This window comes from Camellia sinensis, chromosome 2, assembly GCF_055761805.1.
Source record: "Camellia sinensis isolate YWXY chromosome 2, ASM5576180v1, whole genome shotgun sequence".
NCBI lineage: Eukaryota > Viridiplantae > Streptophyta > Magnoliopsida > Ericales > Theaceae > Camellia > Camellia sinensis.
Window position 1 is genome coordinate 45,728,644 of NC_138962.1, and position 14,581 is coordinate 45,743,224.

The window sequence follows — 14,581 nt, forward strand, 5'->3', positions numbered from 1 at the left end:
AGTTACCCTCTTTTTTTTTTTTTTTTTTTTTGAGAAAACAAGATATAGATTAAACATCAATAAAGTTTTACAACAAACACATTACCCAACAGCAGCCCTGGCCTCCCAATGTGCTGCTTGAACTACTATCCTTGGAACTTTTACAATACTAATATCATCAAAATATTAGTGTTTATCTTAGTTCCATCCCACACCATTGAATTAATCACAGTAAGCATATCCGAGGGGGTAAATACCCCATGATCAAAAGCTACTTTATTGCGAAACACCCAAATACCCCACACGATCTTAATAACATCAATAATAGCCTTCTCATCCAGGGCATTCTTGAACCAATTGATCACCCAATCCTGAACCAACAGAGGTCTTCCCCTATCAAAATCCAATCCTAACTGTGAACCACTCCAGATATATTGAGAAAATGAACATTGGAAGAATAAGTGTTCCAGAGATTCAGCCTCGTGCAAACACCTAGGACATTCCGTGGACAAATCTACTCCTCTGCTTCTCAAGATGGTTCGTACAGGTAAAATACTATGTATCACCTTCCAAATAAAAAGAGCCCACTTAGAGGGCAAATGGGTGTGCCATAGTTTCTTCCGAAAGCCCCTTACATTTTTTGATACATTATCACACGGGGGAATTCCTATATCAACAATCGAGAAATACCTAGACTTAACTGTATATTGCCCAGACTTAGTAAATTTCCACACCAATTTATCACTAGACACAACTTGAGGAATAGGCATTTGCAGAATATGATTCACCAATTGTTGTGAAAACAGAATCTGAATCAAATCCCTTCTCCACACTTCACTAGAAGGGTTAATCAAACGTGACACTTTAAAAGAAGAGAAAAACTGACCCACCCCCTTACCAATGAGGCTATTCTCAATAGTAGAAATCTATTCATCCTCAAAAGGATCAATAACCTGACCATCCCCAAGACACCAAACAAGCCCTTTTTTAAGTAAATCCCTACCCCAAAGAATGCTACGCCATCCCCAAGAGCATGCTTTAGCCGATTGAATATCCAAAAATTTTATTCTCGTACAATACTTGGTCAACAACATTCTACTTAAAAGCAAGTGAGGCTCCGTCAAAAAACGCCAAGCGACTTTAGCTAAAAGTGCCTGATTAAAAAAGCTTGGATCCCGAAAACACAACCCTCCCTCTAGGTTCTTGAATTAATTCGATTGTATTGTTTTAAATTGTGAGTTTTTTTTTTTTAATAAACTTCTTGAATATGATGGGGAAAATATGTCCAATGTCAATTGTTTATTGTGAAATTTGATTTTTTTAATGGGTTTAACACATTTTTTTTTTTAATTTGTTCATCTAAAACAATTGTTGTTCTGTTACAAAATTAGGATCCTTTTGTTGTGATTTTATTAAAAAAGACAAAATTAATTGCTTGAATCTAAAATTAGAGAACCTAAGGGAATTCCAGGTTATTAAATTAATTTTAAAAGTATGTGATTATATAAAAATTAGTTTTTTGAATTATTATTATTATTATTATTATTATTATTATTATTATTATTATTATTATTATTATTATTATGGATGTAAGTTCATTTTAATTTGCAGTGAGTTGAAAAATTAGTTGAAAATGATTAATGCATGTCAGTTGAAAATTTTGCTTCAATAGTTCTTGCATGTGAGTACATAATTTATTTGTTACTAATTTTCTTCACAATTATCTATTTCTCAAATGGCAAGAATTCTATGCAATCTGTTTCATATGGATATTGTGTATATTCTAAATCAGTAATGATTGAAAACATTAATTTTGATATTTTAATTGAGCACTAATGACATGGCAAAAAAAAAATCAAGATCAAAATATCACATCACAGTGGGTGGAGCCCACTGTCAGCTTATTAGAGTTGGCTTTAGAATTCAAGAATTCAAAACTCCAGACATTTTTCATTGTGAATATTCTCCTAAATTAACTTGAGGTTTATTGGAATACTTTGGGTTTAATTAGGGTTTTCAATTTGCTTGGGTTTAGGAGAGTGAAATGAAGTTGAAACAACTTACAGAGCAGTAGTAGAATGTAGCCATAGATTTCTTAGGTTGTTATCTCAATCCCGAGATCACACTCAGTTTAGAAATTTAATTGTAGGAACAAGGGAGGTTATGCTTAAGTTCAAGCGATTTGTTTCTCTTTTTAATACTGGATTAGTGAGACTATTTCTAATTGTTAATAACGGACGAAAATATTGCTTTTGAAGAACTTTCTTGCAATGTACTATAGTCCGTGCCTTTCCATCAATGCCATTCACACTATAATTCATCACATTAACTAATTCTTGACAACACAATGGAATCATGATGAGTATGACACTAACATAGTCCAAATGAGCTATTATTATTTTTCAATTTATAATATTTTTATTTTTGTAATATATCGCATGCTTTGTTCAAATATCTGTCATATTCCAAATTTCAATTTTTTCACTTCTCTACTTATAGAAAACATAACAAATCGATTTATTTATTTCTCCTATGAAATGATTAAGTTTTTTTTTTTTTTTTTTTTTTTGATCGGCAAAAGAAATCTTTATTGATGGAAGTATACGGAGTATGATACAATGCATCAATAAAGAGGAGCTTGGAGCTATCACTAAGCTCCAAGCGCCAGTTGGTGAGAAACCAACAAACCAGCAAAACCAACAGCAAGAAAAAGAGACAGAAACACACAAAAGAGCAAAATGTAGAACAAACTGCAGAAAAAAAAGAGCTAGGCCGCAAAGTCAGAACGGATAGCAAACTGCAAATCAGATACAGAGCTACACACTGCAGCACTCACACCTCAGAACTTCAACACAAAGGTGCCGAGCTTCACCCAAGCTAACACAACCCAACCAACACTAGAGTTGAGAGCAAAACTGCAGAATAGATAACAACAGCATAACAACACACAGATGTAGAGCTTCAGAACACACAACAGTAATCATACTGCAGAAATTCACACAAAGAGGTAAAGCTTCAGTACACTACATATCAACAACATTCCCTCCGAGGCACCTCATAATTTGCCTCAGAGTGATAATGGACTCCAGCAAGATCAAGATAGTGTAACACCAAGCCACCTTCTACCCAAACTCCAACCTGACCAGCAGCATTGCAGCCTAGCATCAACAACAAATCCACAAGAGAGCACCTAATTTAGAAACTTCACAACCGCAGCCTAGCAGCATACCACCATACTACCCCAATTCACAACCAGCATAGGCAAAAAGACCAAAATACAAACTCTAAATAGCAGCATAATCAGAAGTTGAGAGCCAAACCAAGTATAGCAGCTCCACCATCTCTATTCACCATCTATACCCCAGACACACAACCACTGCTCAGACCACTAATCAGCAGAAAGAATGCTACAATGATAGGCCTCCACATAACTTCACACACTCTTGCCACCTCCCAAGCAGAATCTAATGCGCTCTAGATTAAATATGAGGTCATGAAGGTAGATGAACCACTGTTGGTTCTATACCAGGAGGACCAAACAGACTGCACAGCATATAAACTTCAATTTTGCACAGGTGCAGAGTTGGGTAAGGATACCTACACCCCGAAATTACACATACTACCCCTCTGTTCGTATTCAGAATTTCCACCCTTCAGAGTACCAACATATCTACACTACACAGCTGCAAGTCAACACAGTGCAACCACTACAGCAGAGGCTCCCTACATCACAACAGCAGCCATTCAGTCCATTGCACCTACCCCTCCCAAACACCTCCTTATTTGCCTCAGATTGGTTCCAAAATCCTGTACAGAGAACTGAAAGTCTCTTAGATATGGGTTTACCCAGAGAGCAATCCTGATTTTAATTAATTCACAGATATCCTCTAAATTTGGGGGAGTTGCTCTAAAGACACACTCATTCCTGCATCTCCATACTGACCACATCACTGCCAATGGAATTGCCCCCCAGATCAACCTTTCTTTCTTCTTTAACTTTCCCCCAGCCCACCACAGGAGGAGACTCTCCACAGTGCATGGCAAAGCAGATTGGACATCCCACCACTTTAGCATTTCAGTCCATATGTTCCACACAAATGGGCACCAGATTAAGACATGGTTCAGTGACTCACTTTCGCTGTTACAAAACACACAAACTGTGGAGTCGTTTTCACAGATCACTCCCAGCCTTTGTAGAAACTCCCTGGTCTTAATTCTCCCTTTCCAAGCAAACCACCCAAACAATTGTACCTTAGGAGGGACATGTTTGAGCCACAACAATTTAGTAATTCTCAGGGTGGCACCAGCATTACTCACAATAAAACTATACAATTCTGCTGTTTTTAGGATCCCAAGAGATGAAGCTGACCAAACTGGATGATCTTCACACTCAACACATAGATCAGGGGCTGCTACCAGGAAATTATTGAGCCTAACCAATTCCAACTCCTCCCAGTCATATAGCTGTCTTCTAAAGTCAAGAGACCAAGCCCCTGCTATGGTTTTTTTATCAACCAATACTCTCAAGCACTCTCTTTTTTCCAAAGACAACCGATACAGAGTTGGAAATTCATCTTTTAGACACACAGATTGACACCAAGCATCTGACCAAAATCTAATCCGCATTCCATCCCCTACTTTCAGCTTGAAATTATGCAAATAAAACTCCTTTAAGCTGCTACTCTGTTCAGCAACCGAGACAATTCCATTCCACACCGCTGAGTACCCAATGGATGGATTTAAAGATGGAAGCCAACTAGTCACCTTCATCTTATATCTACTGCAAATGATTCTTTTCCACAAAGCATCCTTTTCGCTACCAAACCTCCACCACCACTTGACTAGCAAGCATTTATTTACATCCCTCAAATTTCTAATGCCCAAACCACCTTGATCTACTCTTTTTGACATTTCCTCCCATTTTATCATATGAATTTTCCTTTTCGCATCAGAACCACCCCATAAAAAATTAGCTTGAAGCTTCTCCAATTCTTTAGCAACCCCTTCAGGCATTTTAAACAAAGATAAATAAAACAATGGCAAAGCTGAAGATACTGATTTAATCAGTATTAACCTTCCTGCAAAAGACAGCATCTTCCTCTTCCATCCAGCTAGTTTACTTTTCACTTTTTCCACTACTGGTTTCCAAGTAGCTAGCCTCCTTGGATTAGCGCCTAGTGGCATCCCTAGATAAGTGAGTGGCAGCATTTTAACTTTACAATTTAGGATTACAGCCATATCATTCATCATCTCCGCAGAAACACCCACACCACAAACCACGCTCTTGTGAAAATTTATCTTCAAACCCGACATGATTTCAAAGCACCTTAGCACCCTTTTCAGTTTCCTCACCTCCTCCACCTCTGCTTCACTGAATAAAAGTGAATCATCCGCAAACTGTAAATGAGTTAACACCACCCCCTCACAACCTACTTTTACCCCTTTGATTAGGTTTAGCTCACGAGCTCTACTCAACAACATGTGTAGGCCTTCAGCTACTAAATTGAACAGGAAAGGGGATAGAGGGTCACCTTGCCTTAGCCCCCTTTGAGGGCTAAACTCTTCGGTAGGAGAACCATTGACGAGTACTGAGACCCTTGCAGTTGTAACACACTCCTTCATCCAATTAATCCACTTAGTTCCAAACCCAAACTTGGAGAACATATCAAACAGAAAACCCCAATTAATAGAGTCATATGCTTTCTCAAAATCCAGCTTAATGAGCACACCCTTCTTCTTGGCCTTCTTCCAACTCTCTACAACCTCATTAGCAACAAGTACTCCATCTAGAATATTCCTCCCGCTTAGAAATGCAGACTGGGGCTCACTAATAATATGTGGCATTATGGATTTCAATCTGTTTGCCAACAGTTTTGCTATGATCTTGTACATGGAACCTACCAAACTTATTGGTCTGTAGTCAGAAAGCCCTATTGGATTATCTCTCTTCGGAATGAGGGTTATGAAAGAGCTATTTATACCTTTAACGAACTTGCCATTCGTATGAAATTCTTTCACAAAATTAATGACATCGCCCTTCATCACCTTCCAAAACTTTTGATAACATAGCAAATTAAACCCATCCGGACCTGGTGCTTTATTCCCATCACAATCCATCACTGTAGATTTAATTTCTGATTCTGTAAATTCTGCTTCTAGCAGTCCGAAACACACCCTGCCTTCAACTGATGGAAACTGACCCCCCAACACAGGTCTTGAAGGCCATAGTTCTGCATACTGTAACTTAAAAAATTCCAGCACTTTGTTCTTCACTTGGCTTGGATCATCAAACACCACCTCCCCTTCTGAAATGGAGTTTATCTCATTTCTTATTGTTCTACACTTTGTAACGACATGAAAAAATCTTGTATTTTTATCCCCTTTCATGGCCCAGTTAAGCCTAGACTTTTGCAACCATAGCCACTCCACCATCCTACTCAGCCTCCACATTTCAGCCCTAGCCTTACTTCTCTTCATTTTTTCCTCCCCATCAAGGTTCCTACCCTCAGCCAGCAGATCAAAACTATGAAGCTCACCCTCTACTAACTTCAATTTATTTATAACATTACCAAACACCTCCACATTCCAACTTTTAAGACCATTTTTCAAGAACTTAAGCTTCTGTGCCAGAATAAAACCAGCCCAGCCCACAACACTGGCCTCTCCCCATTTAGACTCCCAGAATCTTCTAAGATTTTTATGCAAAAACCAAGCATTTAGAACCCTAAAAGGCTTTGGGCCCCAATCCCTCTCATCCTCCATCATAAGGAGAGGGCAGTGATCCGATACCAAACGAGGCAAACCCCATAACTTTAACTTGAACACCTCAAGCCATTTTGGATCCACTAACACTCTATCTATTTTGCTCCACTTCTCCCCAGCAAATGAATTACACCAAGTAAATCTCCTTCCAAGTAAAGGTAATTCAGAGACCTCACACTTATCAATGAACTCATTAAATTCATTCATACCTCTATCCCTTCTTGAGCACCCTCTCCTTTCCCCAATCTGTCTAATCTCATTTAAATCTCCTCCTAAACACCAAGGATCAGGAAACTCCTCCTTCAGTTTCAATAAACAATTCCACAGTTTCCCTCTTGAGCCGACATCATTCGGAGCATAAATGTTTATAATAACACAATTAAACAGATGGAATAAAGTACCTGATAATAGGATGAACCTTCTATTACTGCAGCAATCCTTCACTTGGAATACATCTGGGTCCCATATACATAATAACCCTCCTGCCGAGCCTTCAGCATCCACCACCATAAACTCCATTTTAGCTTTAACCCATATAGATCTGACATCTTCCTCAGAGAACTCTATCTTTTTTGTCTCTTGGAACAGAGCCATGTCTACACTCCTCTCCTTTAAGAGCTTCTTCACTTTGTTTCTCTTCTCCAACCTACCCAACCCTCTAACATTCCATGAGAGAAACTTCATAATTAACCATATTTACTCCTATCTACACCCCTGCTACTGTACTTTATAGCCCAGCTTTCTTCCCCACTTCAATACGCTCCATATCCTTCAATTCAAGATTCACTATTTCCTTCACCACTTCAGCTCTCTTGCCATTAAACTGCATCCCGATAATTTCTCCCATTTTTACGGTTGCTTCGGCTTCATTCAGTATAAACCTCCCGTTGTCGACTCCACCCTCTCTTGAAGCAGATAGAGACGTTGCCGCCACTGCTGCACGACAAGCTGCTGCCTTACGCATGGTTCGACTAGTTGAAGCACCTTTACTCCCATACAACCTCATCATCTCGAATGGTCTTCTCCTTAACATGTTCTGATTAGATTTTCTCCTACTGTTACTTCTCTCCTTTACCTTTTCCTTCCCCTTCCTACATCTTGGATGCTTATTACTTAGCTCCTTCTCTTGGGCTTCGGAGAGGCTTGACAGTCCCCCACACTGCCCTACTTTAGCAGCCTTAAATCTTTCAGACGATTCCTGCTGCCCCAGCCCAGTTTCAATTGACCCCAGCCCAATTTCTGCTTGACACAGCCCACCCCCTCTCTTTAATAAATTATTATCACCCAAGACTACTTCTATGTTCACACCAGACTTTTCAAGGCTAGACCCTCGAAGACTTCTAATAAAACCTTGCGTGTCCACTTGGTTCTCCAAACTGTCTCTGACAACCATCTCCTCCTCCGAGCTGGTCCTCTGGCTTCGTACTTCCAGCGTTTCCTTGCACAACTCATCACTCATTTCTTTCCCCCCATCACTTCGAACATTTTGGGCTTCACCTACACTCCTCCAGCATGTCACATTTTCCACCTCCTTTCTCACACTAGGACTACTTGGTCTGGTTTCTTGGCCCACCCCAAAGCCAACCTCCAGTACCGCAGCTAACTCCTCCTCCATATTAGTAGCATCATCTACTTCCGTTCTGTACTTTCTATCCTCATCTTGTTCTCCCAGCACATTTGAACTACCAAACTCATCTACAACTTGATGCTTATGACATGTACGTGTAAATTTCACAGCTCTGACCGTTACCACCTGTTCTTCGCAGACTCTTACTGGAAATACCATACCTCTGCATTCCAGTTGCACTACTGAGTTGATGGGCTCCATCCATTTAGTTGATACTTTGAGCTTAGCACACACAAAGGATATTGGTTGACTCATATCCCCTTCAAGACATAGCACCTGCCCCCAGATCCCACCTATCTTTCTGAGGTTGGAACTATTCCACAGATATAATGGGATTCCATAGCAACTTAACCATACACATCTTTCCTGCTCCAATACCTGCCCAGATTGTCCTTCAGTAATATCTTCACACCAATCCGTGATCAGCTCCTTAATAGCTGGTAGCTTCAATGCCCTCTCCTCCTTAGATTTGAACGTAATTACTACATCTCTTCCCCCACTTTCCCTCACCATGATACCATCCACTCCTATTGCTGCCAATTCCTTTTTCAGACTAGCGTCAGCAAATTGGGCCTTCAATCTTACAATGATACTCTCAAACAACCAGCCATTGCCTGCCTCCTCTGCCTTTAATAGGATGTTTCCTATTTCCCCTATCCTTTTTCCTTCCACCGCCTCTGCATAGGATCTCCTATCTCTGATGCCACGAGCCCCATCTCTAATCACTCCAGCTTGTACAACGTTTGCTACTGGTCTCTGTACTTGCCTATGTACTGGTATTTTCCCATCTTTATCAATTCCCTTCACCTTCCCGAACTCTGCGTGGTTAACCTGTAATGGTCGATCGTCCACCCACAAGCCATGTGCCTTCTGTACAGCTATCTTGGCTGCTACAGAGCAATTAAATCTCACAAAGCCAAACCTCGTATTAGAGACCTTCCTTCTCTTCTGCGGTATATAGACATCTAGGACCACTCCAAACTTTGAAAACAGATGAAACAGCTCCTTAGGGTTCAGCGATTCTGGTAGGTTATCCACGAACACGGTAAACACACTTGCAATTCCCCTCGACCTCCATGGCCCTGATCTTCCTCTGCCCTTCACGACTGGTATCCACCCTCCTGCCATGACTGCTCTGAATCGCAACAGAGAACTTGCACAATCTGCTTTCTCCGATTATAAACTCACATAATACTTATCCACAATCTACTCGAACAACTCTGCCTTAAACACATGCTTATTTATAGTAGAGGAAAATGATTTTCATTGTTGATTTTCCTTAATTTATAATCACGTTTTCACCTAAATATGATTCAATTACTTCCTTTTGTTGACCTTTCATCCAGTAAAAAAGATAAAATTATCCTAATAGAATTCTTGATTTTCTTATTAACGTTTTTTTTCCCTTTCAAATTTGTCTATATCTATTATCCATTTTTATTGATGTTCAATTTTTTTGCAACATTTCACTTTTTCCTGTACTCAAAACAATTGAATTTTATGATTTTTCTTTTGTGTTTGTTAGTGTGTTTAAAATTGAAGTTGGAGAGATGAACCCAGAAGTTTTACCACCTAGATTTGTTAAGGTAATAATGGATATCCTTCGTATATCATTCTTTCAAGCTCCATTTGTTTGATCGTCATATAATTTAGATAAATATTTTTGCATTTTTCAATGTTTGGTTGCACGAGAAATGGGTAAAAGAATTTTTCTCTGCATAATTATTTGATGACCTTGTTGCGACGATTTGTTGTACAACAATAAAACAATGTTTATGATTATGACATTGTTCTCTCATCCAACCAGTTGGCAATGCAAATGCAAATGCAGCTGACAAGCAATCACAAATTCATAAGGTAATTGAATTAACAAAATTATTTTTATGGTAAACAGAGAAACAAAAAAAAAGTCCTTTAATTAAAAGTATTCTCTTGGTTTTGGTTATGATTTGTTTCTTTGCTTTGTTTTTTTTTTTTTTTTGATCGGCAAAATAAATCTTTATTGATGAAATCAAACAAAAAAGATGGAGAACATCAATAAAGAGGAGCTCAAAGCTAGATGAAGTTCAAAGCTCCGGTTGGTGAGAAACCAACAAGAGGAAAAAAGGAAAAAAAAAAACAGAAAGCAGCAGCAAAAACATCCAAAACAGAACACTCCTCTGAAGACGCAGACCAAGATCATGGAATTCACCAAGAAGAAGGCAGCATAACAGAAATCAACTCAGAATTACAGAGCTTCACCCAGCAAATCAACAGATCAAAGAACAAGACAGCATGAAATGCATTCAACAGATCAGTCAAACAAATAGGAAGCAGTAGATCAGTAACCCTCCTGAGAATAACAATATAACATGAGCTGTGCGGAAGCCCTGCACGCACACAGATCAAACCCAGCCCTTCTATATCAGCAGAGATCTGTAACAGATTGAAACAAAAACCGATAAATAATCTGATAGGAGCCAAAACTGATAGTAGCAGCCAAACTGTCTATCCATATCTGATCATAACAGAATTTCAGCCAAACTGTCTAAGCAGCCAAAACTGTGCACCCTAACTGTGGAGGAGCTGATGCATCAGTGATCACAGCAGCAATGCCAGAACAGAGCACCAAGGAGGAACAGGCTACTGCAGCAGACAGCCACCCAGACTGATAGCCGAACTGCCTTCCAGCAGGAAGAACAGACTAAAATAGCCGCAAGGAGGATCAATCTGAGCCCCTGATCTGCTTCCACTTGAAGACTATATCATCCACTGAGAAGGGGAAATCCTTGACTGATGCTTTGAGCCAGAGGGCAGATCTAAATTTGATGAGATCCAGCAGACCAGGAAAATTGGGCTGAGCCTTAGAAAAGACACAATCATTCCTATGCTTCCAAAGAGACCACAATATGACTAAAGGGAGGGCTCTCCAAATTATTCTAACATACTTCTGAAATTTCTCACTCATCCACCAATGAAATAAACCAGCTACTGAATTTGAAATGCACCATTGAAGCCCCCATTCTTTAATCACTGAAGACCAAATCAGCCAAGAGAAAGGACAATGAAGCAAGACATGGATATTAGTTTCAGGTTCAGAATTACAAAATGGACAGAGAATTGAAGTGCTGCTATCAAGTATGCCAATCTTGTGCAAGAACTCTGAAGATTTCACTTTATTTTTCCAGGCCAGCCAGCAAAAGAAGGAGATTTTTGGGGGCAACAAAGAGTTCCAAACCTGTTTGCAAATTCTTAGATTAGGACCAAGGAGGGAAGAGCTGTAAGCATATAGGTCAGCTACAGAGAACTGATTATGGGCTGTAGCATCATTAGACCATATAAGGTAATCTGCATTTTCATTACATAAAGGAGGAGCATAGGATAAAGCTGCAATCAGATTAGCTTCTTCAATCAATTCCCAATCATACAATTCTCTTCTATACGGAAAGTTCCAGGCACATGAGCTGGTTTTCCTGGCAAAGAAGTGGTGGAGAGAGCCTTCTTTATCAGTTGAGAGGTTAAAGAGAAGTGGAAAGTCAGTTTTCAGGCAAATATCACCACACCATCTATCAGTCCAAAACTTAATTCTATTCCTATTCCCTACTTTAATTAGACAATTGGACAAGAAGAAATTAGAGATGGAGTTGCTGGAGGCCCTGATGGATAAGATGTCACTCCATATTCTAGAGTGCTTATAAGAGGGCCTTACAGGAGGATGCCAACAGTCCTCGATAATCTTGTATTATTATTGCTCATGTTAAATTCTTTATTATTATTATTATTATTATTATTATTATTATTATTATTATTATTATTATTATTATTATTATTATTATTATTATTATTTATTTTGTTTGTTTTACAGGTGCGATGGTAGAGAAATGTATCTTTTCGTTCACTCACCATTGATGGTTAGTCCTCAAGTCAATTCCTTCATATTCCCTCTCTTTCAGTTCATATTTTGCATTTTTTTTTATACAAATCTATGCTTTTGGCTCCAAAGTTGGGATTTAGAATTTATATAAAGTATCTATGAAATTTGGTCCTTTTAACAGATGGTTGATTTGTTAATATGTCAATAGGATACTTTATATGTGAAAATGCAACTACTTCGATGATTAGGTTGACATGATGAAACTTTTTTAGTTGGGGATTATTTGTTTTCTTTTCCATTTTTCTGTAGTTGACTATACGCACTACTTGTTCGATGGATGTCTCAAAACATATAATTTCTTTTTCACTGACTTGAAAACTAAAAAACGAAAGGCATTTGCTTATGATAATAGATAACAGACTTGCTCATTGTTATTTATGTGAAGGTGACAATATTTAAATTTTAAATCTATAATTGTTTGTTTTTGTTTAGTTAAATTTGAACAAATTAATTTTTTGCTTTAGTTACTTCGTGATTTCACCTTCTTTCCCTTCATGTTCTCTAATTAATTTGCTTCGAATAAAATGAAATACCAGTCAAATATCTTAGTTCATTATCACCACACACACACACATGAAAGAAAAACCTTACATCATTAATTGTGGGATCTATATTTAATTTTCACTCAAAAAAAATAGTGTTGGTATTTTTTTTGTTGACTTTTGTTTCCTACTTCCTTCATTTATTTATGTTTAGTTGAAATCACACTATTTTTGTCCCCTTTTTTTGTGAAATTTTCTTTGTCCTTTACTATGTGATTTATAAATTGCACTCCTTTGTGTGGGAGCAATTCCTTTAATCTCAATCTCTTTGTTGGATTGAGTATTGTACCTTCTCAGTCTGAGTACTCTTGGGGAGGATGGTATTCAATTTCATAACTATGTCATTCATACAAATGCACTTAATTATGAAGAGGTTTTCTTCTGCCTTAGAGATTTTTATTTTTATTGTTTGGGGTGGTGCCATCTTGCTATGTTTTGTTCATGCTATATTGGTTTTTGGTTGAGCAAAGGAATCATTCAACATGCCTATGTTGTGTCCTCTACAGATGGAATTTAGGAACAACTATGAGGGAATGAAAGTTCAAGTGTTGTATATATATATATATATATATATCAATCTTACCTTCTATAATTTATAGTCTTTACTCTCTTCCTATTTGTATATATGTAATATATTCAATTCTATTTAATTCAATTTTTTTTATTTGAATTAACTATACTCTCTTGCAGGTGATTTTGTGTAATATCAATTTGAACCAACAAGTAGATGACTAAGACCTTTGGGTCTATAGCTCATGATAAAATGGTAGGTGCTCAATAGGGCCGTGTATGAACAGTGTGGAGAACAAAGATACCTATTAAAATGCAGATTTTTTTTGTTGGATGGCTTAATTGTACAAAATAGCAATTTATGTGTTATAATATATCAATGTTCTGCTTGATAGTTGATAATGTATTTAGAATATGTTGCTTTTTTTTTTTTTTTTTGTAGTAATTCAGGTTAAGAGACAAATACAAAAACTACCATTCATAGATTATAGTAAACTACAAATTCATTGTTTTTAAACTTTTAACAAACAAAATAATTAATTACAGTAAAAATTAAAAAACAAATGATTTTTTCAACTCATAGTGTATTGGCACTAGCTTGCATGCTTTGCACCCAACCAACTTCACTAGTTATTTTTGAAAGAGAGGTTTAGTCAAAACTATCTCGTAATAAAATTTTAATGTATTAAGGATAAGTATAAAAAAAAAAAAATTTAAAAATCTAACACATACCACTATTATCAAAATATTAAACTTTAAAATATTATAACTTTTGATATATATGTCGATTTTTAATAAAATTTATATTTTTAGAATTCTTTCATCAAGATCTATCAAATAAGATTAATGTTGACAATGAAAATTGTGAGAACCCGAATATAAAAATTAAGTAAATAATTAAATAATAATATTACAATCTCATATATTTTGGTAGTGAATTCTAAGGTGCAAATTAAATATTATTGGAGGATCTTTTAATTAATTTTAAATTTAAAATAAATTTATGGTGAAAGTATTTAATTTAGAGGCAAGATTTATTATAAAAAAATATATATAGAGAGTGAGAGGAGGGTGTGACTTGAACTCTAGACCACAAGGTTAATATATAAGACTCTTACTATTTGAGTTGCATATAACTTATACATATGTTTTGTATATTTATCTATTTATTTGACCTATGTGTGCCCACCACTAGTATAAAATAAAATAAACACAAACCCTACTCTATTATTTGTTCACCACATAGGG